The sequence below is a fragment of the Lynx canadensis genome, chromosome A1 (assembly GCF_007474595.2).
Source record: "Lynx canadensis isolate LIC74 chromosome A1, mLynCan4.pri.v2, whole genome shotgun sequence".
Classification (NCBI taxonomy): Eukaryota; Metazoa; Chordata; class Mammalia; order Carnivora; family Felidae; genus Lynx; species Lynx canadensis.
The window spans coordinates 222,747,838-222,773,346 of record NC_044303.2 but is presented as its reverse complement, the minus strand read 5'-3'; the positions used below and the strand labels follow the sequence as shown (position 1 = coordinate 222,773,346).

At 39.5% G+C, this 25,509-nt stretch overlaps 1 pseudogene; it reads right to left on the bottom strand.

Annotated features, from left to right (window-relative positions):
- Positions 1–15,665: 15,665 nt before the first annotated feature.
- Positions 15,666–18,797, bottom strand: LOC115524561 (annotated as a pseudogene).
- Between the last annotated feature and the right edge of the window lie 6,712 nt (positions 18,798–25,509).

Here is a 25,509-nt window from a genome sequence, read left to right as displayed (position 1 = left end):
GGCGGTCCTAGTCTATCGTATACTTTTGTTGTTGTTGTTACTCAGACTTTGTCTTATCTAATGTCAGCACCTAAACGTAGGCTTTCGTTGTGAATATAAATGGGTTGTCATTCAGTCCCTTTTTAGCACTGTTGCCACACATTTTCCAAAACATGATAGTATGATCTTTGGTAGTATTAACAGATCCTTTTTCTCCACACCAATATATTTGAGCCACTGTAATAAATTACCATTGATTGAGTGGCTTAAACGACAGAAATTTATTTCTTACAGTTCTGTAGTCTGGGAAGTCCAAGGTCAACGTGCTAGCAGATTCAGGGTCTGATGAGTGCCCACTTCTTGGGTCACAGCCCATCCTCTCCCTGTATACTCACATGGCGAGCTTGGGGAAAACTCTCTGGGCTTTCTTGCAGAAGGGACCAATCCCATTCAGGCTCCACCCTCATGACCTAGTCACCTGCCAATTGCTCCACCTCCTAACACAAATACAAGAAAGGTAAGGACTCAACATATGAATCCTGTGGGCCACCAATTTACAACAACTGCACTCCCTCTTATCCTGCAGTCTACACTCATTTGGGCTACTAGGCATGAATCCTCAGTGCTTTCGAGAAAAAATTCTGAAAATGTCCATGGATCCACATCGTCAGCATCCCCTGGTGTTGCCAACTAGATGCCACCCCTGACATTTACTGCCCACCTGCTTGTATTCACTAACCTTTGCGAACATTTTTCCTTAAGCTTTTCTTTTCCCCTCACCCTGTAACCTAGGCAAATGAAACTGAAAACCACCCCTCAGGTGATGCCCACTGCCCTGACAGGATCTCCAAATGACCCAGACGATTCAGACCTTTTGAACTTAAACCCCCAAGGACTGGCACCTACACAGATGACAAGTCTTCCCTATCTAAATATTCATCTTAGGGTTGCCTGGGTGGCTCAGTCGGTTGAGCATCTGACTGACACAGGTCATGATCTCACAGTTCGTGGGTTCGAGCCCCACATCGGGCTCGGTGCTGGCAGCTCAGAACCTGGAGCCTGCTTCAGAATCTGTGTCTCCCACTCTCTCTGCCCCTCCCCACTTGCACTCTGTCTCTCAAAATAAATAAACATTAAATACATAAAAAATAAAAATAAGTAAAAAAACAAATATCCATCCTAATCGTAAACAAAAGGAACCCATTCTCCCTCCTTTCGGGAGTCGTGGCTTCAGAAGCCATTCCCTGCGATCTCCTTATTTGCTGCAGATAAAAGTATTTTTGTGTGTGACAACTCAGCCTGGTGCAGTTACTGACTGATGCAGTTCCTCAAGGAGTGAACTCATGTTGGTTGTGTTACACGGGGAATGTGTCAAATCCTTCGGCCGCACCCTGACTTGCTAAATGGAAACTCGGGGGCAGGGCTCATCAATCGGGGTTTGTACAAGCTCTTTAAATGTCGCACGCTCCTTTCAGAACCACTGCTGTGTAGAAAACTTGTCATGATCAAACCACAAGACAAACCCATTTAATTTTTGGATTTTAAATTTTTTTTTAACGTTTATTTATTTTGAGACAGAGAGAGACAGAGCATGAACGGGGGAGGGGCAGAGAGAGAGGGAGACACAGAACCGGAAGCAGGCTCCAGGCTCTGAGCCATCAGCCCAGAGCCCGACGCGGGGCTCGAACTCACGGAACGTGAGATGGTGACCTGAGCTGAAGTCGGACACTTAACCGACTGAGCCACCCAGGCGCCCCTTAATTTTTGGATTTTAATTCAATAAAAATTCCAACTGCAGAAGACCTATGACTTCATGTTCATGTTAGCTCTCTAGTTCAACTTCTCTTTCTCTCTCTTTCATTAGTAGTACAGATTACTGAGGATTTCACTAGAAAGAGAGAAATGTGAACTACATCTCCCTCAGAGTAGTTCCGTCTTACTAACTAGAATCTGGAAGAGATTTAGCTTCAAAATTCATCACATTACGAAATATTCCATTCAACCAGAGTAGCTGGTGTAATTTTTTTTTTACCTTTCAAGCCTCATCATGTGCTGGAGTCCTTTTCTCTAAGACATTTGAACCTAAGTGTTCTGAGGAGAATCTCGATAACTATTTCTTGAACAGAATATTTAGAAAAGTGATGGAATACAGGCTTGTGTTCAAAGAGTCAAGGATCAAGCCCATAAATAGGAACAATGATAGAAGAGGCAATTTAATTTTATGTCCATTAAAAATTTATTTTAAAATTCACTGATAAATATAATGAGTGAGAGCAGGGCATGATCACATATCATCTTCATTACTTAAGGATTACGTTTGCCCGTGAGTGATAATCAAAATATCCACAATTTCAACAGCATAGAAGTTTCTCTGTCACACAGAACCATCTGAAGTAGGTGATCTAGGGAAGGTGGGGCGTGGCATCTTTTATTTAACTACTCCATTCTACATATAGCTTCCACTTGAGAGTTCCACAAAAACTGAACTTCAAAATTAAGTCCACACTATTCAGCTAGAAGGAGGAGAAAAGAACAGAGAAATCATTTCTCTTCCCTTTGAGAGCAATTTTACTCACCACCTCCGCTAACATTTCCTTAACCAGAATTTGACCACATGGTTGTGAAAACTGTGGGTGTCTTCCACCTCAACTCCAGCTACTTCTCCACAAAAATAATCAAAGATTCTGTAAGGAAGGAGGAAACATGGCGACTGAAACATAATTATGAGTTTCTATGAAAACTGTGGTCTTTCAATCTTTACTATTTAAACTTTTCTTTTATTGTCATTTGATTTATCTAAATTGAAAATATGTATGATTAAAATGCAATATGCGAAGACATCATACCATCATAACATAAATGGCCACGCATTTTTGACTTTGGCTTATTCTATTGATTAACTTTCAATTCAGGATAGCATCCCTATATCTCTTATTTTTAAATGTAACATAGATGTGGTCATAAAACACCAACAAGTGTAAATTGGTTTCTATTTCAACCTGCATGGCTAACTCAGTCAGATGAAGTGTTTTTAAAATGCCAATTATGTCCCGTAGGAAGTAGTTACTTCCCAGTGGTTGTAGTAGTTGTCTTCATAAAAATCAAGAAGGTTTGCATTCTTTGAATTAGAGTCACTCCTTCAGCCTGTGTGCTCAAGAATTCCTAAGGCAATCATCTTCAAAGTCTTTTCTCAGCTGGATGGATTGTCTGCCCAGCATTTCATAGAACCTGCGCTCATTCATTCTACATGGGCCTAACGAAGTTCTTTCTGCAATTACCAGGCAGATAGCCTGGAGTCAGGCAACGGCTTTCTATTTTAAACCTACTGGAAGTGGAATTTTTATTTAACAGCACATCACATAGCTGCAACTTAACCTGAAACCCACAGTACTATAACCAAAAGAAGGAAAATAGTCTTCTAAAGAAATTGGCAGAACAAAGTTTATATTTCTGTTTGTTTTAAGTTTATTTATTCACTCTGAGAGACAGAGAGCACACAAGTGGAGAAGAGACAGAGAGAGAGAGAGTGGGGGGGGAGAGAGAATCCCAAGTAGGCTCTACACTGTCAGCACAAAGCCTGAGGTGGGGCTTGAACTCACGAACTATGAGATCATAACCTGAGTCGAAGTCAGGTGCTTAACTGACTGAACCACCCAGGTGCCCCACAAAGCTATATTCCTCATACGATAGAAACAATGACCATAATATATCACAAAGTCCAACAAAATAAACTATAAATCTCTCTTGTTTTTCCTTGTCTTTGTTGGGAGAATATCTAATCTTTGACCAATTCCTTAATAAAGTCACCTGCTGTACCTCAGTGTTAATAAAATGATTTTTCAAGGAAATGCTATTTTTATATTCTTAATACAAAGCTATAAAACTCAAAAATATATATGTATTATATTTAAAATGAGTACAGTGTTGATACCAAAAGACATGTCTTTAGCTTAAAAATACTCACCTAATTTAAAACACACTAGTTCAATTAATTATTTAAGGTGATATAATTTCAAGGACCAGTCTTATGTATATCCTATATATTAAATGGTAAATAAAAGTTTACTAAGTAAAAAGCAAATTAGGGTGCCTGGGTGACTTAGTTGCTTAAACGTCGCACTCTTGGTTTCGGCTCGGGTCATGATCTCCAGTTTCATGAGTTTGGGCTCCGCATCAGGCTCAGTGCTAAAAGTGCAGAGCCTGCTTGGGGTTCTCTCTCTCTCTCTCCCTTTCCCTCTCTGCCCCTCCCCACCTCTCTGTTTCTCTCTTGCCCTCTCAAAATAGATAAATAAACTTAAAAAAATGATTTAAAAAAGCAAATTAGTGGATAGCATATTAGAATTCCTAATTTTTTTTGCATAAGACATCATCTAAATTGATAATTGATCATAAATTTTAGTCTAGACATATTTTTCCCAATTTTAAGAAAAATTAAAGTCTGCATTTGGGTGCCTTGGTGGCTCAGGCAGTTTGAATGTCCAACTCTTGATTTGATTTTGGCTCAGATCATGATCCCAGAGTCCTGGGATCGAGCCTGGCATTGGGCTGTGTGCTGAGCATGGAGCCTGCTTAAGATTCGCGCGCTCTCTCTCTCTCTCTCTCTCTCTCTCTCTATTTCCCCTCCCTATCTCCCTCACTTAGGCTGTCTCTGTGTAAAATAAAAATAAAAGAAGTCTGTGATCTTTAAAAAAAATTACAGGCTGTGTTTGACTTCTATAATTAATTATGCTACATACTAATTATACTTAATTTAAATAATCTGTTTTCCATATACAACAGGGCAACTTCAGGCATTCACAAATGCTTTTGTCAATAGAATTATTTCTACAGTGTTTTCACATTACTTGCTTTTTAGAAAATATGGGGAAAATGGATATGTGACAGAAGGACATTTTATCCTTCCTAGCTCACCCAACATTTTGCCTTCTCTGAGAAATTAAACAATATTAGGTAATTAGATGGAGGCTGGAAACATGGACAATGTGAACAAGAAAATGTTTTGTTCTTCACACAGAGGATTTTAACTGAAGAATCTGAAGGAATAAGAGTGGCCTTCAGGGACCCACAGTACAGGAACTTCTGACCTTCCTCAGCTAGGATAGAGCTGAGGCACAGGTCAAAAATGAGAAGGACAAGTGATGAGACGGGGCAAGGTCATGGGTGGGGGTGGGGAGGAGGAAAAGTAGAATGCAAAGAACTAGGGGATCATGGGAAAAGAAAGTTAGAAAAAGAACCAAACAAAGAGGAGGTAGCCAGAGAGCCATCCGAGGTGAACTCTGTATGACCTAATGGAAACAAGCCAACCATTGTAACCTCCTTTGAATACTTTTTACACTCAATCTCATACATAGTAAGATTTCTGAAAATGCGGTGGTTAAGTAAATGTCCTGGTCCATTTCATGGCATTATTAAGGAATTATGGGAGCACTGCCTCAGTTCAAGTGCCTTGAACTTTGGCACTGTATCCAGTTATACTTAAATTAAAACCCTCTATAGAACCAAGTAAGGGGTTCCTGTAAGTCAGCTAATTCTAGAGAGAATAATGCTGAGAATGTTAATAGGACATAAGCGGTAAGGGTGTCTAGATTATTCCTCTTTCAGAAAAAGGATGTATTGGAGACAGTTATAATCATAGCACTGCAACCAGTGGGACAGATTCACATATCAGGAAGAGATGATCCAACCACAAAGTTGGAGCTGTGCTTTTTTGAATAATTTTATCATGCTGATCCCTTCAGGAAATTACCTGTACAGCATATTATAGGAAGAAACCCATGGGAGGTAGTTTATGTACCTGAATTATCCTACATCAATGCTTAAAGTTGTTTCTGGAGAAGGATAGATGCTAGCTTGCCCGAGGCTGAGCACCCAAAGAGGGCCTGAAACCAGCAAAGGCAAGGGAGATAGCACTGAGTGAGACACTTCCAGGTATCAGTCAAGAGTTTTGTGTTGGAGATAGAGCATATTTCAGAAAACAGAGTGAGAGTGAATAAACTTTGGACAGAGTATTTGGGAATGTTGTACAAACCAAGCAAATGAATTTTATTACAGCAAGATCTGTGTTATTCGCTGGAAGAGAAAATTGCATAAGAGAAGAATAATGGATGAAAATGAACCATGCACAAACCAAACTCCAGACGTTACAGGACAATTGAGAGAGAGAGGGAAATTTATAATTATTAGCAAAAAAAAAAAAAATACAGTGGAAAAGCTGGACAATGGCAGATTAAAGCAGTAAAGCAATGGCAATCTGGAACTTATAAATCTATATGAATTAGATTTCAGTGGTCTGAAAATACTAAGTTTAGCAATACCTAGGACATTCTGTCATCATTTTGGACATCCCACTGTTTGAAAAACAATTGTGGGGCACCTGCATGGCTTATTTGGTTAAGCGTCCAACTCTGGCTCAGGTCACAATCTCGCGGTCTGTGGGTTCGAGCCCTGCGTGGGGCTCTGCACTGACAGCTCAGAGCCTGGAGCCTGCTTCGGATTCTGTGTCTCCCTCTCTCTCTTGCCCTTCCCTGCTCATGCTCTGTCCCTCTCTCTCTCTCAAAAAGAAATAAACATTAAAAAAATTAAAAAAATAAATGACACTAGTCTGTATTAATATTTTATATACAAAAGAGTATTCATGAACACATGAACAAAATAAATTAGTTCCTTGGATCTTGAGTCCAAAACATGCTTTAAAAAGGTAGAAAGCCAGTGTATTTAGTGTTAGATTTAAGAAATCAGTATTCTAGTTATAGAGAAGGCCTGTTTCTTTTGCCCAAAGCAAAGGTGAGGGTTCAAATTTGAGTCACTGCATATTCTCAGTACTCTAATCAAAATGTTCCATATATCGGGGCACTGGGGTGGCTCAGTCAGTTAAGTGTCCGACTCTTGATTTTGACTCAGATTATGATCTTAACTCTTCATGAGCTGGAGCTCTGCGTGGGGCTCTGTGATGACACGGGGGAGCCTGCTCAGGATTCTCTCTCTCTCTCTCCTTCTGTCCCATCATCACCAATCTCTCTCTCTCTCTCTCTCTCTCTCTCTCAAAATAAAGAAAAAAAATTTAAATGTTTCATACATCAAGAGTTCTTTAGGAGTTGCTATTACAAATGATGTGCTGTGTACGTAAATTAGTTATTCTTAAATATATATTTATTTTATGATGGTGCTCATCTCAACAATCAAGGTGTCACAAATTATATTATTTTTAGGACAGTAATTGTGCAATAAGCATATTGTTCTCGTTTGGGGGATTTTTTTTGCTGGTCTCTCTGGCTCAAAGATTACTGGGTGATAGTCTGTTTCCTTCCTCAATTCTCGGGCAAGAATCCCCATGAATAGAAACCAGGTTTTGAAACTTTTCTGTGTATTACCATGACACTTATAAACAGGTTAAAAGCATACCTAATGGGTCATTATTGAAAGGCTAAAATTTCACAAAATTATTATGTATCAGGAGTGGGAAGCAAAGCGGTATCTAATTAACAATCTCCATTGAACCATAAGGGAAAAAGATTAGCCTTACACCTGATACCTTTGGAGGATCTCTCATTTGCATACTTTGTCACACTCAACCTTTCTCAATCTTTTTTTTCTTCAGTCCTTTCAATATCTCATAGTTTGGTTCCTTTCCAAAGTTTTACTTTAAGCCATCCCTCTTTCTTCCAGCTTACCTACCTCCTTCCTCCATTCTTTTCCACTAGAGAAGGAATCCGTCGTCAGGTTCTACTTTGTGTCTTGCAAATTCTGGCTTCTCTGATTCAGTGTAGTAATGGAAGATTTCCTTAACCCAGGTAAACTTCAAAATATGCATCTTCCCAGAACTTAGCCACTCTCTGCTTTCCATTCCTTCAAAAGTGATGTTTGATGTAACTTAAAAGCAACCAAAGAACAACTCCGCTCCTTGATCATGAACCCAGTAACTGATGAGGCTTGGCTCTGAAGCACGTTAATACTTCAAAAGTCCATAAGGTTGGTAATCAAGCAAATAAGCAACTGCATCCACCCAATTTCCTTGCAGAATTAATTTCACAAAATTCCACTAACTTTCTGGCACATCCTATTTCCCTCGATATTTACATTTTGTGCCATATTGTACTTTATAATATCGCAACATTGTTATATGACACATTTTTAAAACCTAAAGGAATACTTTTCATTCTTTGATGCTATAAAGATAACACCTTATTTTATAGCATACTCTTTTTCCTTGTAATGGAAAATGATGGTAATATTGAAAACAGATAAACATCTAAAGTTATGATTAAACATAGAACAGAAGACATTTTATACAAGAGCGAAACTGGAACATTTAACACTTATTCCATTGCCTTACCACAAGGTATTCCAAATTATTGTTCAATTAATTCAGAGTGAGGTAATTCTACCTCAGTTCAGCAATGTGAAAATGCTGGATTCAGAATGCTGCTGTGAATAAAAAGGTACAGTCCGACCCTGAAATCATTTTATACTTTTTTTTACTCTCTCACGTCATATTCAGGAAAAATATCTAGAAAGTTAATGTGTCTCTTCAGCCTAGTAAAGAAGTACATTTTATGAAATCATTTGAACATCACTAAAAAAAGTTACATTCTACATGAGACAGTGAATGGTAGCAAAGTGACAATGGTGACATAACAGGTTTTTATATTTACACTTCTGTATAAGAATTGTGGTGTGCGTGCTGCTGAATATTGTATTTGAATATATTTTATGTGTTGAATGTTTGTAAGAACATTGGAAATTCTTCGGTTGCCCAAGGATTGCATAACGTTGGAAGGATTTAACCCTAGAAATCCAAGGTTGGTTTTTATCCTAAAAATTAATTAATGAAACACAACGTATTAAAAGAATAAAAGACAAAGTAATACAGGATCATTTATAATGAAAAATCTCAACAAATACTTCCTAAATACCAAAGTATTATGCCATGACATTTTGTAAGAAAATATATTCCAGAATATTCCTTATAAAGAAACTATTTGGGGAGATTTGCTCTTGATGACAAATCCTTATGTCACAATTTGTTCAGGAACAATCTCTGACAGAAGGGTTGCCCTTCCCTAAAAAAGCTGAAGAACCAGATAAAAAGTAAATGTAAAGAACAGCGCATATTCACCAAATGAGGTTGATGCAAATGGACAAAGAATATGTAAGCAGGTGACACCATTTTCAACTTACACAAAATGAGAGGTGAGCTATTTATTGTAGCAGTGTTTAAAATACATGATTTCTTTCGCAAATCTAATTGAGGTTAACAAAGAGTTCTCTTTTTAAGAATAAATAGTAATAATAGCTGAACCCAATAAAGAAAGAGGATGCTGGAGGCATCCGAGAATGAATCATTCCTATGAGACATAAAGTTTTAAAGAGATGGGGGCTGGGGAATGGACACAACAAAAGGGTAAAAATGGTAAGCCAAGCGTAAAAAAAGCCTATCCAGGAAAATGTTCATCTTCTTAGCAAGTCAATTCTAACCTCAACCACTGTCTTCCGTTCTTTGTACTGTTCGTCAGTTACAAATTAAGAGACCATAACTGTCTTCCCCAGCTGGATTCTAAGCTGCTTATGTGTCTTTTACATTGTGGGTCTTCTGGATTTTAGAACTATGGTCTATGAATAAAAACAAAAGAAAACAAAACAATCCACAAAATTATTAGATTTTCTATTTATGTGAAATTTTAATCTTAAGCAAGAAAGGATTGAGTTTTACTACTATTTCATATTTAAATTAACTGCAATGCAAGTTTATAATTTATAACTGGATGCATGCTATTTATTTTATTTAAAATGTAATGTATGCATGATATATACAGCCTTTCCAATTGGTGTAAGTATTTTAACTTACACCATATATTGAAACGTCTACATTTCAATACTACAACTATTTTGGAGAATAGCTTTCTGAATGTTTTTACAGTATAATTTACTAATGACAGATTCTTCAGCGTGATGTTCAATTATGAGCTAAGAACAGAAACCTTTCACTGTAATCAGATTTAATATTCTTATTGCTTAACTGAACTTTGAAGTCCTCTGTGCTGATGGTCTTATGTCTTAACTCCTGGAAGTCTATTTAACACTGCTATTGTCAAATGAAGATTATTTCTACTATCAAAATAATGCCACTTCATTCATATTTCTCTTCCATTTAAGCTTTTGGTCCTTGGCTGCTACTTAAATAAACACCAGATTATCTTCATGCAGAGTTTATAAAGGGAACAGAAATAAATTGATAAATAATGTAACACAATTTGCACTTAAAGACAAAACAAAAAAAAAGTCACCCTGAGCAGAACCCCTGAGCAGGTTCTATGATAAAATGCTTGTAAATGAATTACATAGCATGGCACCTAGCATAGCATAGCATGGCACCTAGAACTGACTGGTTGTGTATAAGCTTCTTGTCTAGCCCTGAAATGCACACACACACACGCACACGCACACACACACACTCACACAGTCTGTCTATATGTATAGCTATACACACACATGTGCGTGCACTTCAAAGTCCTTGCTTTCCCCTCTCAATGATCTGCTGCCTTGATCTTACTAGAAATTTCCCTTTTTCCTCTGCTTTCCTGATTAGGAAACAAAACCTAGTTTTCTTCAAGCCTACATCCCCTTTGCTCTTCTTGACTTACCAGTTTTCTAAGAAAAGTAATCTGGTTCCTAATTCACATATATTGTAGTAGGTATCAGTATCTTTCAGAGTCCTTCATATGCCTAGATTATGTCTGAGTATGAACTATCTTCCGCTAATAAGATAGTCTGCCTTTAAACAAACTAACAAATACAGTGATGTACGGTAGACACAATTAAATTTTTAGCACATCAAATTTTAATCAAATGTTTGAAAATTTGACAAAATTGGAAACTAAGCAATAATGGGTCTCAGAATTAATGTGTCCAATATTGAAATCACATGGTTTCCATTGTAAGGAACAAGAAACGTTGTTGAACAGAAAGCTAGCATTTCTCCCGGGCATGAGCCCTCTGTGCATGTATATCCTTTAGATTCCCCAGGCCAATGCAAAACCAAGTCCAAAGCTTATTTGTGGACTTGGATTTGTAGATTAAAAGAAAGGTCATTTATCCAAATGTCTCTGGAATTCTTGCTAAAACAAAACAAAACAAAACAAAAAAACCTCAGAACCCACCTCGCATTACTGATAAAATAATTTCACCGTAATAAAAATTATAACATTTCCATTTCCCTTATATGTTTGAAATGATTATGAGCTTGAATGACTTAAAAATGTCTTATTTATTTGCCTTCTCAAATACCACCACATAAATGATTTAGACTTTGTATTATATAGCATGGAATCTTTGCTACTTTTCTTGCAATTCCTTAGTTATATCTATCTTCCTCAGCTAGAGTCTCAGTTTTGTACATGCCTTTCCATGGTAGGTCTGGGGATCCTAAAACAGCAGTCTATGAATATAAATACACTATTAGATCTTCTAATATGTAGTTGCAATCTTAAGAAATAAATGTTAAGTTTAACAAATATTTTTTTCGATAAATTAACTGCAAAGCAAGTTTATAATTTACAAGTGGATGCATACCGTTCATTTTTTTAAAACTACAAATATAACATTTTTTTGTGTAATTCATGATATAAAAATTTTTGGAAAATACTGCTCTGAAACATGAACCATCTTGAGAATATTTTTGTTGCATGTGTCTTTGAGTCATGAAAGTGTGGTCAAGTGTATGATATAGCAGGTCTATAATATTCTGCACAATGGATGAAATTCATTGTGATGTTATACTTCAGAAATATAATGTTGGTTATTTATTCTCAAATCAGATTATGTACTTTATCATTTTAATTTGATCACTTTTATCATAAAATAGAGAATATTAAATGAAATTTATTTTTTTAAGTTTATTTATTTTTGACAGAGAGAGAGATAGCGAGAGAGGGAGCATGGGGGAAAGGCAAAGAGAAGGAAAGAGCAAGCATCCCAAGCAGGCTCTACACTGTTAGTGCAGAGCCTGATTCAGGACTGGAACTTAAGAACTATGAGATTATGACCTGAGCCATAGTCAAGAGTCAGACGCTAAACTGAGCCACGCAGGAGGCCCAAATGAAATTTAAAATAATAAATAAAATCATACAAACAAATCAAATCCTTTGATTTTTCTGTTTTTGCCACAGTCTTAGTATAGTACTTGAAACACAATTGTAATCAAATCATACATATAATTTTGTGTTCTGCTTAATCTCCCTTTTCTAGACCACAGCAGGTCTCTTTTGTTGCTGTTATTTCTCTATAGTTTACATCAACATAATATAATGCCACACACCCCACCCCCCTGCCCCGTGCATTCTTCTGCCCACACCACTTACTGTCAAATACATCTAATTTTCTAAACTGTAAACGGCTTTGAATCAGTGTTGTCCATTTCCATCACATAATTAGACCCTGCAGCTGCAATGCAAACTGTTCAAGGCACAGCTTTAATGTTGAAAGTTGATCAAACCTCAGTATTTTGACTTGGAACGTAATTTTGCAACAATGTGCCTGGTTCTTGCATGCATAAAAAACGCTGTCCATACTTATCAATGTATATCGAAGGGGTCACAAATCCAAATGTCCTCAGGATCTGGGCAATCAAGTAAGTTAGTGAAATACTTAGGCTGAAAAAGGGCCACTCTCCACACCCTGTTAATAATCAGTAAGTTCAAAATACATGGCTTTGCGCGAACCGTGACTCCGAGCGTAGGACCTAACTAAATGGCACATCTGCTTTTCAGCTTCAGTTAATTTTTTACATATGGTCACGCTGCTCGACTGCCGCCAGGTTTCTTTAAATGTTTTTTTTTTTTTTTTTAATGTTTATTTATTTTTGAGAGAGAGAGAGAGAAACAGCGCAAGTGGGGGAGGGGCAGAGACAGAGAGGGAGACACAGAATCCGAAATAGGCTCCAGGCTCTGAGCTGTCAGCACAGAGCCCAACGCGGGACTCAAACTCATGAACCATAAGATCATGACCTGCGCTGAAGTCCAATCCTTAACCAACTGAGCCACTCGGGCGCCCCACCCACTGCAGCCAGATTTCTGATTTTTTTTTTTTTAATGCAGTGCAAAACCTTAAATTCTACATGAATTCTCCAAATTGTTAAATGTTGGCAAAGATGTGTTAAAGGCCCTACATCATAGACCAAATAAAATATGTCCAGTTTGGGAGCAAAATAGTTTATTGTAATGCTGTGTAGGTGTCTTAATAACACGCTGGTTTTAATACTCAACTTAATAAAACTGCAAAATCTATTACAAGCATTCTGGTCATTTTTCCTCATTTTATATTTAGATGTAGAAGTCCAAAATCATTAGCTGATTTACTTCAAGGTGACAGGACTAGATAGCTGTCATTAGTACTGAAAACACTTGACTCTTATCCTCGCTCTGATTTGACTAAACGGTTAAACCTTTTCAAATGATAAAAAAAAAAGTTTCTGTAGTCTATTAGTAACCATAATATCATAAAGCAAAATTTAGATTCCATATAACTTAATTCCTAATCACATGGAACTTCAAATTAATATTTTAGAAAAATAATAGGGCGAAACGACACAAATATTAGATTTCATGAAACAGCTTTTTGATTGCATCAATAGTTTGCTATAGAGGTGACAATTCCCTTTAACATCCACATATATAACTTTTATCTATTAATGCAATTAAAACCAGTATTTAGAGGGGCGCCTGGGTGGTGCAGTCGGTTAGGCGTCCGACTTCAGCCAGGTCACGATCTCGCGCTCTGTGAGTTCGAGCCCCGCGTCAGGCTCTGGGCTGATGGCTCAGAGCCTGGAGCCTGTTTCCGATTCTGTGTCTCCCTCTCTCTCTGCCCCTCCCCCGTTCATGCTCTGTCTCTCTCTGTCCCAAAAATAAATGTTGAAAAAAAATTTTTTTTTAAAAAATAAAACCAATATTTAGAATCATGAATGGAAGACGGTCTAAAAAAGCAAAAGTTTCATTACAAACCCTGTCACTGACAAAAGACAAATCATGTACCTTGGTTAATCTAAAATTTCTTCCCCTACAGAAAAGTTCTAAAATCCCAATTCATAATCTTTTTAGCAAAATAGAAAATTCATAGGCTCTTAAAATAAATAATCCAAAGACATCATGAGCTCCTAATAAGTCTAGAGACTCCAAAATGGCATCAAGATTCAACCCTGCTTCTTTATCTCTGTGTGGCTTTTCTTTGTGGGTTCTGTGAGCAGGCGATCTCCTGCTCCATGGTGACTACGTGGCTGTCACTTGCTTCCACAACTTCCGTGGCCCTACAAAGAGCTTTGTCACATAAAACGCAAGAATAATTTTTTTTTATTTCAAAATTTCTGACAGAAGTCTTAGAATAGTTTTGTTCGCGGCTTTAGTCTGTCCCCAACCTTCCAGCAACCTGCATGGGAATGTGAGCTCACCAATTAGTCACAGCTGGATGGCATGGCCATTAATAGAATATGATGTGGTCAGCAACACCTAAACCAGTGGACTGAGCATTTGAAAGGTGTTGTTCACAAGCAAAGCACAGCTATTTTCTAAGAGGAAACAGGTACAAGGTAGGGAAATCAACGTACGATCTCTCTGGAATTGCATGATTTTGGAAAAATATTATATAAGTACTGCTATATGACAGTATGAAGAAAACAGTTGTTCCTCTTTAAATCATAGGTAATTCTGAATGTGAGATTACCAGACATGATTATCAACACCAAGAACAGATGTACATGTGTACATCTATATAAAAGTAACATAAAAAATAGTATGAGGAAATATATTCAGCATTTGCTTAATAGCAACTCAAGTAAAATATTTTTGTCATTTCTTGTAAACTAGAATTTATGTTTACATGAATCTTGGTGGACAGAAAGGTATGTAAGACAAGGAACAATTTTTTACAAACAAGTAGATATCGGTAAACAAAGGAAAGCTGTTACTTTACAACATTCCCATTGCATAAAAAATGACACATCCAATAAATATCTACATGACATGTTTCGTTTGTATTGTATCTACTTATTTTGAGTTCCATTTTAGTTTAGATATTACAATAGATATGTAAATTTGACTAGGCATTTTGTTATGTAAGCGCTTAGATAAAATTTAGAAATTTAATGAAAATGCAAGTTTGTTTGTTTGTTTGTTTGTTTGTTTTTTGAGAAAGAGAGAGCGAGGGAGAAGAATAGTGAGAGGCATGGGACACAGAGGGAGAGAGAGAGAGAGAGAGAGAGAGAATCCCAAACAGGTTCCGCACCTTCAGCATGGCCCAAATGTGGGGCTCAAGCTCACTAAATATGACGTCATGACCTGAGCCGAAATCAAGAGTCAGACCCTTAACTGACTCCACCATCCAGGTGGCCCTCAAGGTCTTTCTTATCTAACACATTTGTGCCATGTCTCTAGATGTAGTGATCTTCATTTAGACATTTTACTCCTAGCTTGCTTTATTTGTTTGTTTACTTGTTTATTCGATTGGGTAAAGGGTATGTCATCAAGAGAGAAAACAAAAGCAAAAATAAATGAATACATAAATAAATAAATCGCAAGGGCCTAATTTGTCCAAAGAGGTCATAGCTCTCCCCAAGTAAAACATTAAGGACAGCACAGGCATCTGTGCATTCGTAAATGAATTCAAAACGGGCACCCACGCTCACTCACTGTGCAGAAACTTCAGTGCACAGCGCTGGCATAAGCAGGGGTTCCGGTGACGGGCTGGGGTTCACTCTGGGCCCACAGCCTGTGCAAGACGGTGCAGAAGGAGGGCCACTGAGCCGGTCCCTAGGTCAGGCACTAGGTGGTGAGTGTGGCCAGCTCTGGGTGTGAGGGCTGAGGAAGCCAGTGCTGCTTCCGGTAGAAACACTCTTTCTCAAAGGGGCCACAGTCCATTGGAGGGGCCTCCGCATCGAAGCAGAGCTCCAGGTAGGTGGCACCAAAGCCCCGTTTGTCAGCTGCGGTGCTTGGGCTGTTGGCACCGCCAGACAGGCACTCGGGGGCTATCCAGGGGGCCCGCTCCACCCACCCAAGTATCTGAGGGTGCTGGCCACTGCTTCCTTCCAGGCTACGGGCAGGTGACCCCACTCCACCCCAGCCACATGTCTGGGGACCCATACTCCACATACGCTGGATGTTCTCATAGCTGCCTCTGCAGATGCCATGCACAAAGGCCAGGTGCACGTGGGACACCCGGCTCATGAGGCTGGCTGTCTTGTAGAAGGCCAAGGCGATGTTGTGGGGGCTACCTTGACTCCACTTGAAGCTCCAGCCCATGGCCCCCACTGGGTATGGGGGCATCCCCACCATCTGCCGTGCCCTCCTTGGGGCTTCTGCCCCCCCCCCCACTCGTAAGATGCCCTCATACGCACTGTTCCTCGTGCCTTGGCCCAACTGGGACAGATGGCTGATGTCATCCTGGCAGACCCGTTGGAAGTTGAGCTGGCTGAGGTTGAGTGGCTTAGTGTGGGCCGGAGACCCCGGAACAATGAGGAGGTTGGAGATTTCTCCTGGCCGTGGCCGGCAGCAGCAGTGTAGGGAGAAACAGTCGTCACCGGCCCGCAACAAGCAGCCCCGCAGAGCGGCTGGGAGTTCCTGCAAGCTGGGGAAGGACCCGTCCCAGCCCCAGCTCCACGGGGAGCATACGCGGTGCCAGTGTTGCGCGTCGGCTGCCTGGTCACCCTGGGCCACCATGGGATGAGGCAGTCGAGGCGGATGGGGCTCCAGTGGATGAAGCAGAGGCCGTCCTTGGGCCGCAGCCTGGCCAGCACGAATGGCTCCACCAAGGGTCCACGGATAGTGTCCTGGACACTCACCTCCAGCCATGGAGCAGCCACCTCACAGTACAGGTGGTGGCTGGAGTCGGCTGTCGGGAGAAAGAGCTGTGTACCGGTGACAGCGAGGACAGGGCCACGGCCCAGGAAGCTCCAGGCCCTTGTCCGGACAGTGGATGCTGCTGTGGCTTTCTTTCAGCACCGTGTGGGTGACATCCTGGAAGTCACAGAAATAGGTCTCTGGCACTTCCTGAGGCCTTTCCACTGGCTTGTCACCCACCTCCTGGACCTTCCCCCATGGGCCAGCATGGGGATTCCCGTTGCTGCCATTGCCACCGGGACCCTCTGCCGGTACTGGCTGCCAGTGGATGCCACCAGTGCCTGTCTCTGCAACCTCACGAGTGGGGGAGTCTGGTGGCCAACCCAGGGCCAGGTTCTGTCCTGGATGTGGACGGGCTCTCCTCTGCTCCCGGGGCTACAAGCTCCAGGTGGCACGCAGGCACACGCTCCGGGCCAAAGCAGGGTGCCACCCGCTGCGGTGTGGCCAGGGACCTGACCGCGATGACCTGACCTGCTGGGAAGCACTGCCTGGCTGGAGGACGCACGCAAGCCTGCGGGAAATGCTGCACAGGCACGGCGGTGTCGACACGTGGTGCGTCTGGATGTGCAGCCGGAGGGCGTGGAATGCAGTCCTTGAAAGCAAACTTCTTGGCCACCTTCTCCAGGGGGGACCCCGTCCCAGCCAGTGAGGCGGCATCGGTGCAGAAAGGCCACGCCCAAACTTTGGTTCTTAAAATAGTGGATCTCCTCTGGGCTGGACAGCTCCGAACAGTGACGCATTCACAGGAGGGAGGTCATTCACAAACTCCCGGTTTCCCTGCCCAAAGAGTCACTCAGAGGAGGCTGCGTTCAGGAGCCGCACCCCTGCTCTGCCTGTTCTGAGCAAGACTTGGCTTCTGTAGGCCCACAGCCGCACACAGCGGGCTCCGAAGGATTCGAGCCGGTTCCCGAAATAAAACCTCAGGGGAAGTACACTGCCAGGTCTCCGGAAAACTCTAAGATGGGTTTTGGGGGCAGCCAGATCTGGGTCTGGGCATCTGACAGAGCAGAGACTGAAGAAACTTGGAGTGACGCCAACGTTGTGCATGATGTGGGTTTAGACCACCTCTACGGTCAGTGTGGCCTCGTCGAAGGTGGCCTTGGGGTTCCGCTGTAAGGGCCAGCCCAGTGCAGAAGGACCTTCAGGCCTCCCCTGATGGCAGCTCAGGGTGAGCTCCATTGAGAGGGAAAAATCTGTTGTAAGATGGTCCATAGGACTGATGGGGGCATCCCAGTCCCTGACCCAAGACTCCCCTTCTGGGTTTTTCTTCCCACCTCTCTTGTGAGGGTGCCAATTTACTACTAATGCGGAAGTAAAATCATAATAATAAATAATAATAATAAACAATAACATAAATAATAAATAATAAATAATAATAAAATAATAATAAATAAATTAATTATAATAAATAATAATAAATAATAAATTGTCCCCTCTGCTTATGCTCAGGACTCAGACCTCTGGAGACCGATCTCCTCTGAGCCCAACGGGGTAAAATAAACCTCCTGCCTTCCGAGATCTCCGAGTGCCACTTGGTTCTTCCACTGGGAGATCCAGACCAGGTTCCATAACACCAACCCCATCAGGCCTGCTGTCCCTGGTGGTGGCACCCCAAGGGCACAGAGGCATGAGCTTGATAGCTGGCTTGGTTCCCCAAATCACCAGGCAGGCAGGTGTGGTCACACAGACCAGGGGGTGAATCTTGGCTCTTCCTGGACCTCAGTGGGCCTCAGTTTCCCCACTGGAAAATGGAGATGCAGAGATCATTGCCATGAAAAGATGGTTATGACATCTGTAAGCAGTTCTGCACGTTCCGCGTTCAGCACAGCCCGGGGACCCTGGCTCCTGAGACTCCGCCCCCAGCCGCAGGCAGCCACCGCCCTGCTGACTTGCTTTTAATAACTTGATGGTGAGTAAGGAGAAAACGACAATCAGCATTTGCAAATAATGATCAGAATTTAAAACATGTTAATGTAATATTATTATTAGTTTGTAAAGTGTTAAAATTTATATAATGCTCTCAGCTAAATAATATATCAGTATTTTAAAGAGAATAAATGATAGTTTGAGAATTAGGTTTTTTTGTGCGAAGAACACATTTAATTAGCCTCAGTTGCATTTATTAACCATTACATTCTCTCTTTCTGTATATGATGTATAGTTCAGATAATACATCTATTGGGGGCCCATACTCCCACCTGTGTAAATCACATTATTACCACTTCATAAAAAATATCAAGATCTATATATATAGCATGTGATTTTATAATTATCACAAATAATCTCAGTGGAAATGTAAAATTATGAAATACGAAGTTATCTATGAAATTTATGACTTCTTGAATAAATTGTTGTGATTAATCATGATTGTTTCCTTAACTCCTCAGCTGTCGTTATTCTTTTTTTTTTTTTTTTAACATTTATTTATTTTTGAGACAGAGAGAGACAGAGCATGAACGGGGGAGGGGCAGAGAGAGAGGGAGACACAGAATCGGAAGCAGGCTCCAGGCTCTGAGCCATCAGCCCAGAGCCCGACGCGGGGCTCGAACTCACGGACTGCGAGATTGTGACCTGAGCTGAAGTCGGACGCTCAACCGACTGAGCCACCCAGGCGCCCCTCAGCTGTCGTTATTCTAATACATTACATGGGAATTAAAATAAAATTTGTAGCTACAATACATTCATTATCAATCTCTGTACTTTTTTCTAGTTTCATAGTTTCTTAAACTAATGGTTAGAATTCAATATATTCCTTGAGATACTCTTCTAAGTCCCTTAATGTTTTTCTTTCTCTATTTTATAATTTTTTATTGACAAAATGCTATATACTTCTGGTTTTATAAAATGTTTCCTGTCGTCGTAAAATGAAACCCATTGCTGATAAGCACATGCCTGATTTTTGTATTCTCAGCACCTTCCTCTCTTATGCCCTTGAATTTTTAGGCAATGATAAATTATGTAGAACTCAGATGATGTCCATCACATTCAGTTAGTAATAATCTATCACAGAGTTCAGGTAACAAGAAACATGCAGAAATAATTCTGATTATGAATGTCAATTTATAAGGCTTTACTTTGTAAACATGGAAAGATAATTTAATTTCTACCTCTCCCAATGTTATCTGAAAGTTAGAGCCTAATCAGTTTATTATTCTGGTAATGATAGAGACACAGAAATTACATATTTGGTATCTAATGTATATAACTAATATATCAAAGATTTTATATTATGTATCCTTATATCTATCTGTGTATGTACATGTCTACTAGTTGGATTTGCAAAATAAAAGTATCATATCATGTCCCAAATCTGTAGGAAGAAATGAATTGTTAGGCTACCAATCAGTAAATTAAACTGTAAAGGAATATCATAGAACAGATTGGAAGAGACTTTGGGTTTTGCTTTTCATATATACAGCCATTGTTGAAAGTCTTAATATTTAATATTAGTTTTAAATTGATATTTTAATGGTGTTATAAATTTAATTTTAGTAGTAATCTATTAAGTAGTAGTCTATTAAGTAGTAGTCTATTAAGTCTACTACTACTATTAAGTAGTAGTCTATTAAGTAGTAGTCTATTAAGTCAATCAGTCGATTGGGCCTACCCCCCTATTCATATGTTGATGACCTAACCCCAGTTAGCTACTTAGATCTTCAAGTAGGGCACTGGGGACACCTGGGTGACATAGTGGGTTAAGTTTCCCACTTTGCTCATATCATGATCTCACTGCTCATGAGTTCAAGCCCTACATCAGGCTCTGTGCTTACAGCTCAGAGCCTGGAGCCTGCTTGGGATTCTGTCTCCCCCTCTCTCTGCCTCTCCCCTGCTCTCTCTCTCTCTCTCTCTCTCTCAAAAATAATAAACGTTAAAAAACATTAAAGGTGGGGCCCTGATCTGATGGATTAGTCTCTATAGAAAATGGCATACCTGGGGCGCCTGGGTGGCGCAGTCGGTTAAGCGTCCGACTTCAGCCAGGTCACGATCTCGCGGTCCGTGAGTTCGAGCCCCGCGTCAGGCTCTGGGCTGATGGCTCAGAGCCTGGAGCCTGTTTCCGATTCTGTGTCTCCCTCTCTCTCTGCCCCTTCCCCGTTCATGCTCTGTCTCTCTCTGTCCCAAAAATAAATAAATGTTGAAAAAAAAATTAAAAAAAAAAGAAAATGGCATACCAAAAACTGGCTCTTCCCACACCCCCACTGTCCTGTCCATACAGGTGTTGAGGAAAGGCCACGTAAGACTAGAACTAGAACAATAAATGAGGAAACTTGCCTCCACCAAGAACTAACCTGACTGGACTCGTTGCCTCCAGAACTGTGAAAAAAAGGATTTTCTGTTGTTCAAGCCACCCAGTCTGTGGTATTTTGTTATGGCAGCCTGGACAGACTAATATATTGTGTTAATGTCATTACTTTTGTTAGTAGAATATTAAAGCAAGTGAAAAAGTTATAGTTTATTATATATTATCTAGCCAAGATGTAATGACAGCCTGTGCTCATACAGTTGCAATGAAAAGCAAGGAAAGTGGCAGGTAGATTAAGAACATAGATACCTACACAATTGGATACTGGATCTGAAAGGGAAGGCAAAAAAGGTAGGAAGTTAGTGTTGCCGTCAGAAGGCTTGTAGCATGGAACAGTAGATGACCCATCCCATCCCCCAAAACAACACAAAACAAAACAAAACAAAACAGAAAAAGAAAGGAGAGGAGGATTATAAGAAAATATCGCATGCTGGGTTTTGTAAGTGTTCAAAACTTCTGGATTAGTCTTTCTGGATCCTATTTAAGGCTAACCCCTTCCCCATGCACAGGATCCATTCTTTGTTACTTGTTCAAAAATATTATTTCAGAGACTTGCTGTTTCAGACACAGTAGAATAACTGGCACCAGATGAGCCCTCCTCCTCCTCCATAAACCACTATAAACAAGATAAAATGTGAGAAATGACTATTTTCAGACAGAAGGGGGGAAAAAAGGAAGTAAGCCTATGTTCCCTGCGGGAGGAAAACAAAATGAAGTAGACTCCTGAATCATCCAGGTTTTCTGCTTAGAGGCACTTTTGGGGAGCAGAACACAGTAAGAAGGCATTAAGAAGCCAGAGAATGGAAATAAAGGGAAATTTATGTCAGAGTACCAAATAAAAGGTAGTTGAGAGAGAAAGATTTCCAGGAGTCTGAAAAAGAGTCCCATTCAGCCTTTACCACAACACAAAACGGTGTGTACACAGTTAAGGCTTTACAAAACTACGCCAGGGAACATTGTTGGGTAACTTTCAACTGTACAACCAGTGGAACTCGTATAAGGCCAAGAAATATTTGAATTCAAAAAAAAAAAAAAAAGAAATATTTGAGTTCTATGTAGTCAGAATTAAAAGACACTTAGGAAACCATAGATATTCAGTAGAGACCCCTGAAATAACATGGGTTAGAAGTATACTATTCTAGTCTTGAAGTAAAGGCAATATGCCCGTCCTAACAGTCTAAATATGAGCATCAAAAATATGTGATGTCTGCAAATATATTAAATGAATAATGTGATAAAACTCAATATTCTATTAAAGAAGACTACAAAATCTAGACATAAAAATGTAATATCCATTAACTTCAGCAGATAATCAGAATAACCAAAGTTTTAAAAATGCAGGAAAATTTGATTTATAACCAGGAGATAGACCAGGCAATAGGGAAAGGTCCAGAAATGACAAATATGGTGCAATTAGCATAAAAAAAGCTATCACATTAAAATGTGATCAGGTTTTAATTTTTTTAAATATAAAAAAATAAAAATAGAATAATTCAATTGGGAAATGGAAACTAGGAATAAGTGAAATTCCCAGTGAATAATTTAATTTCCTGAATAATTTATAAGTTTACTGAAATTTCTTGAGAGCAGATATAGGCCCTGAAGAAAACTTCAAACACAGTGGGTTAAACAAACACTAAAAAACTAAAAATATTAATATCAATAAACTTGAAGTCAGAGAAAGAGTTAATCTTCCAAACTGATGTACAGAAAGAAAAACTGTTGAAAGTGGAAATAAAAAAAAAAAAAAACTTTTATGAACTGTGGGACAAAAATATGGCTATTATGCTTTTTTTTAATTTTTTTTAATGTTTATTTATTTTTGAGACAGAGAGAGACAGAGCATGAGCAGGGAAGGGGCAGAGAAAGAGGGAGACACAGAATGTGAAACAGGCTCCAGGCTCTGAGCTGTCAGCACAGAGCCCGACACAGAGTTCGAACTCACAAACTGTGAGATCATGACCTGAGCCGAAGTCGGATGTTTAACCGACCGAGCCACCCAGGTGCCCCGGCTATCATGCTTTTTTAATGAAATCTCAGATAAAGAAGGGAAGGAGTATTAGGAGTTTAAAGTAGTATAATCGTTGGGAAATTTGTTTGACAGTTTCTTATAAAATTAAAAAAGTGCTTACCCTATGATTTACCATTTCTATTGATTAACCCAAGATAAATGAAAACAGAAAACCCAATAGGTTTTTAAGTAGTGTTCATAGCAGCTTTATTAATAGCCCCAAGCCAGAAATCACCCAAGTTTTCAACAACTGGAGACAAATACTCTTCATGGTATATCCATTAAATGTAATATCATCCTTACCTGGTCTAAAATAACAATCTCCTGATTATATTCCCTGATTCCACTCTTTGCTTATAGAATATTTTCCTTTTACCAGCCATAGTAAATTTTCCAAACGTAAATAAAATATTTCTCGATGAAAGATTTCCAGTTGATTTTTGCTTCCCATACACTGAAAATACTTTTGAAAATCTATAGTAATAATATTGTGGTTATAATTCATCTCACACTGGACTCACCACCTAAATGTGTCTCCTACTCAGAACTTATTATTACTGATAGGCATTGAAAGGGAACCTAAGACATTCACATACATTTTCTATATATACACTGAAACAATAGTGAATAATCCAGGTTATTAACATTTTATGTTCACAAGCTGTTGTTTACTTACCTTAACGAATCATTGGTTGAATCCATTTTGGAAATTTTATATGTAAATTTGAAAGATAATTCAGAGTTTGATTAATTATTTTAATAGAACATAACTCCGCTAGTTTTCCATAGCTGCTATAACAAATTATCCAAATTTGGTAGATTTAAACAACTGAAATTTCTGTTCATAGTTATTGAGTTCAGACATCTAAAATTAATTTCCCTTGGCCAAAATTAAGGTCTAGGCACTCCCTCTAGTCTAGAGACTCTAGAAGAGAACTTGTTCCTTTCATCTTCTCAATGCTGGTTGCTTCCTGATTTCTTTGCCTGTGCCATATCATTCTAATCTTTAAGGCTGGCGTCTTCAAATAGCCAGCCTGCAGATAGCCTCCTCCTCTGTGTTTTTCAGATCTGCAACTGCCTGCCTTTTATGAGGAGACATGTCAATGCATTTAAGGGCAGCCCCCCATCTCCAGATCCTTAGCTTAATCGTATCTGCAAAATTTTTTTTTACAAATAAGATAATATTCACAGCTGCCAGAGATTAGTCTAGGAATACCTTGGGGGGAACGTTTTTCAGCATACCACAAGAGCTAAGAGCTATTATCAAATATCTGAGTGTTGACATATGTAAATACCTTTAGTCTGTATATTAAGACATCTAGTTTTTTTATTACAATGAACTCAAACACCATCCTACAAATAATTCAAATGATTTGCCAAAAGGATTTCTAATTACTGCCAAAAATGATAAATGCATTTATTTTTTTGAAGCCTAGCACATATCTTTGATTCTGCTGAGTGGTCCCTTAGTACTTTTTCTATCTTTGTGATACACTGTATTTAGTTATTTAGGACTATGTTGTGGCAGGAAACAAATGAACACCACCAACAAAACACAATAAGAATTTAGAAGGTCATGGGCCAAATAAAACAATTACCGTGAAGACGTGTTACATATAAAGTGATGTGCAGATGCTATTTAGTATAACATTTATCCCATGCTAGTCACATTGAACTTGTGACTCAATCTATCTAAATGCAAATCTTTGCAATACATTGCTACATAACAAACTCCTGTAAAATGTAGTGGCTTATAACATTTTATTTCCTCACAATTCTGTGGGTCAGCAATTTGGCCTGGGCACAGTTGGGTGGTTCTTCAAATGGTTTCTTGCAGTCACTCATGAGACTGCAATTTCAGAAGACTCAACTTGAACTAGGTGGTCATGACAGTCTTTCTTATCAAACTGGTGATTTTGCTACTGGTCACATGTTTTCAGGGGACCAACCCAAGCATCTTCGTATGGTGACCAATTCAAAAGGCAACAAGAAAAAACGGTATGTCCCAATGTGTAAGTACTCTTCAAGTCCCAGATTACATTACATTTTAAACTTCCAAATGGTGACATTATGTCACATAAGACATGTGAGTCACACCCAGTCAATGTCCAGGGTGTGGATCTAAGGATGCGTATGTCAGTGGGTGCCATTACTGTTACAATTCCCCAGATTCATCCATTATAGACATTTCATGCAGAGTCAGTAAAAGTGCTTTTTATCACATACCAGGGATCCAGGAAATCCTTTCTTACTATTATGGAAAAATTTTTCATCTCTTCAACACACCCAGCATACTGGTACCTGCAATTCTATAACTAAAAGTTGATTACTTTGTCTTA